At 31.4% G+C, this 4,273-nt stretch overlaps 1 non-coding gene across 1 annotated transcript; it reads right to left on the reverse strand.

The window, feature by feature from the left end:
• Positions 1-1,382: 1,382 nt before the first annotated feature.
• Positions 1,383-1,455, reverse strand: Trnaa-agc (transfer RNA alanine (anticodon AGC)). Its single transcript has one exon. It is a non-coding gene; the product is annotated as a tRNA-Ala (tRNA).
• Positions 1,456-4,273: the final 2,818 nt, after the last annotated feature.

The following is a 4,273-nucleotide window of genomic DNA, read 5'->3' on the forward strand; positions in this document are numbered from 1 at the left end:
GAAACCAAATGTTATTTTGTTCTGACCATTGCATTGTCGATGGATTGAAACATCAATTTAACGGAACGCTTGTGCAATTGACGTGAGAGTTATTTATGTCGAAATATTGTAAAAAACATAATACAAAATGGTATAAAGCTTCATATTAACTGACGTACAGTTTATAACTTCTTACAAATAAATTTTTGTAACGAGGTATTTTAAAAGTTATATAAAATACAATAACAAGTGTGTACAAACATTTTTTTATGCAAATAAGGGATGAGACGATCAGGACGTTCAGTTGATGGTCATTAATACGCCCTGCCCATTACAATGCAGTGCCGCTCAGGATTCTTGAAAAACCCAAAAATTCCGAGCAGCACTACAATTTCGCTCGTCACCTTGAGACATAAGATGTTAAATCTCATTTGCCCAGTAATTTCAATAGCTACGGCGCCCTTCAGACCGAAACACAGTAATGTTTACACATTACTGCTTCACGGCATAAATAGGTGCCGTTGTGGTACCCATAATCTAGCCGGCATCCTGTGCAAAGGAGCCTCCCACTGGTAAATTGAACATTTAAACTGAAACCTTTAAATGTTTCAGTGGTATGTCTTAGTACTATCCTAGAAATAAATTCGTATTTATATTAGAATAATTGCTGATCTTTAAAAATATACTAAAAAAATAAAAATGTATGGATTGAAAAATGTAAATTGTTCACTGTATTTTATCTGCGTTTTATTTAAAAATTAATATTTATAATTATTGTATGATTTAAAAATATACATATTATGTATCTTCGTTTATGTGAAGAGTTTCCAATGTACATTAAAATTGATTCGGGCATCTAATGATATAATAATATTCGCCTCTCAAAATAACATTTTACATGAAGGAAACAATTATCACTAAGAGGAAGTTGTATTTTTTTATTAATGCAAGTGTAACACATTTAATTTAAACACTTTTTAAAGTATTAAAACGGTACGCAAAAATCTAATGTAAAGTGTACAATTACATGCGTTTTAATCATTAAAAATGTTTTATTAAAACCGAAAGGAAGCTTAAGTAAGAATAAGAATAATAATTAATAAGTTTATTAATTTTTTGACATTCGAAAGTATAATTTCCGTGACATACATTAATAAAGTGATTTTGATTTGATTTGATTTCAGTACTAAGCAGGAATAAAAACACACTTACAATTATTACACGTGTTTTAGTCCTTTAAAAAGTATTTTATTTAAACTAAGAGGAAGTTTAAGCAACACTAAGAATAAAAAATAAAAAAACTGTCAGAGAGATATTCCGGTACAAATACCTTCTAAAATATTGTACACTTTAGGAGAAATACAAAATACGCCATGAAAGAGATTTGTAAATATAAAAAAATTTGGAGGCGCCGGGTATCGATCCCGGTACCTCTCGCATGCTAAGCGAGCGCTCTACCATCTGAGCTACGCCCCCGTAGGTTCTCAATAGTTTGTACATATTGTAAAAACCAGCTGTCATTGAAATACAATATAGGTAGAGCAAGTTGAAAGTTACCATACCAGTCACTGACCTCTACTAGTCTACTATATACCACTGAACTGTTGGCTTTGTATCTGCAGTACTAAAACTATTTACAAAAAAAATGTGTAATTTATTACATTGATTTTTGAAGTATAAATAACACGAAATACGAACGAAATTAATTCAAAATGTAAAAATACTTCAGAGTATCGTACGTTCCTTCGCAGCCATTTGTATTATACGTCAAAATTAGTTCTCTGGACGCTCGCTGGTGGAACTTCAAATAGGCTCAAAAAATTTGCTGTCAAACATATGGAACAGCCTGTCCAGTGGTATTTATACAGGTCAGTGCTTGCAGTACTTACCAGCGTCAGCTGTCAGAGTTGTAATTTTGTCAACATAATTCATAAGCATATCTTATTAGGTATATTACAACTACATACTAAGAATACCAGCGTATATACAACCTGACAGCCCGACAACACGTTACCGAATTTAATTGTTATTGTGTGCGTTAGTTAGAAATTTAATATTCAAAGTGATCCGACAGCCTGGGACTAGATTACGATTATTTTATAGCAATGACAGTACAATATTGTAAATTTTATTAAAAAGAGCGCAAATAAAGAATGCTGGGAGAGTTTCTTGCGCCGCTTCTTCTCTCTCAGAGCGCCATTTGTTTCCGAAGCGGTAGTAGTGTCTAGTATTCTAGAAATTACATAAAAAAGAATTCTAAAGGAATCAATTTTGAGAAAATAAATGCCTTTTATGCATTTTAAATACTTAGGAGTTATTGCCAAGCGTGGCTGACTGTTTACAACTTGTCAATATAAATGGTTTTATTTTAGGAAGAGCAAACGAGCATATCAGGATCACCTTATGGAATGTGATCACTGCAGCCCATACTGTCTTTTATCACCAGAGGAATCACAAAAATGTTGCCCTTCTTATTAAGCGTGGAATAAACATACATACGAGTATGAATTCGTTCACCAAAACCACACATCGACACAAATAGGGTTGTCATCTCTGAAGTCTGGCAACCGGACAAGAAGCGTGAAAACCCCGGATTTAGAAGCTCAAAACCCGGACAAGTCAATTGAATTTTTTTAAGTTGTTCCGTAAAATAAAAAGAATATCGGCTTACTTAAAAGAGATTGACAAAAATCAATACAGTAATAATCTATGAAAGTGTTTTTTTTTTTAAATAACTGACAGGACTGTTTCTGTCTTCAATAAAATATTTCTTCCTTTAGTCCACTGTTTTGTGCTGTTGGAGAGTGGGTTGTTCGCGGAAATCGCGTCCCGGTGCGGCGGTGACTACAACTTTTAAACCCGGACTACAATTGAAACCCCGCCCTAGGACAAACAAACCGGGACGGATAGCAACCTTACATACAAATAAACAATAGATTCGCTTTCTTTTTTCTATCTTCCAATATCCGTTAGAAATTTACTTCTCAATCACGCTTTGTCTATCTCTACGTTAGTATATTGTAATCTTGTAAGGCTATGATAATAACCCATGCCTTCAGTGACAGGAAAATGATCTTAATTGTAAAACATCACAAAACTATCTAATGATTTGAAGTGCATCTATGGACAGTGAACAAGTTCAAAAACATGTTAATACTTGATAAACGTACTAAAAATAATCTATATATATATAAGAGATTTCCACGTATATAGTCACTCATCACGATATCTCTGGAACCATTAGAGCTAAAGACTTGAAATTTGATAGGAATATTCTTTTCACCGAGTAGAGGTCAGCTAAGAACGGATTTTACGAAATTCCACCCCTAATTTTTTATATTTCCAACATTTGTTTTCTATGGACATATTTTCTATAAGAGAATTTACTGCACGGTTTGACAGTTCTGCTGTAAAGCAATTTCATTATAAGATCTGGAAGCATATTTTACGAAATAATAATTCTTGATGTTATGAAATATTATTGACAAATTCATAAAAAATTAGTATTTTATTTATTATGTACAGAACTACGTCTGTCGGGTCAGCTAGTATTTATATAAACAATATTTTGAAAGAACTGAATTTTCGAGTGTTTTATAAAATAAAATTATTTATATTGTTTTACTTTATATGTAATTGCATGCCTTAAGACGCGTAGGTATGTTCTACTAGGGCCTAAAAATCATAATATTAAGGTTTTGTCGCATATAATCTTATATAACAAATATATTGTGCATATAAATGATATAAAAAGCACATATTCAGAAGGATAAGTGATTGTTGAACTTATTTAAAAATAGCTATTTCTACATTAAAAAAATGGTTTTAATGGCTTATTGGTGTGAATTTATAGAATCCGCATGGCGGGTGAAACACAATAATTTCTGAAAATATATATTTTGTAACTCAAACTATTATTTAATCCCCTCATTGATTATGTGGGAAGCCAGAAAATGTAAATTGTAGTATAATTTAGTTATGTTTAAATATAATTGATTTTTTTTTTCGGCTGGGACATCCCTAAATTTTCGGTCTTTGACAAATGCTAATTTACAAAATTATTATAATTATTATGACAATTTTATTCTAGAAAATTTTAGGTTATGAATTAAGGTTATATTATTTAAGTGAAAACTTGTCCGTATTTAAACTACTTTAAAGAAAACCGTATAATATAAGCGTTTAAGTGATGCACATCCAAATGTGAAAATGGAAAATATATTTATCTATACTATCATTATTATGAATTAATGAAATATATGCTGCATATCAACGTTAATCTGTTAAATTCTCT

Source organism: Leptidea sinapis, chromosome 5 (genome assembly GCF_905404315.1).
Source record: "Leptidea sinapis chromosome 5, ilLepSina1.1, whole genome shotgun sequence".
NCBI classification, from domain to species: Eukaryota; Metazoa; Arthropoda; class Insecta; order Lepidoptera; family Pieridae; genus Leptidea; species Leptidea sinapis.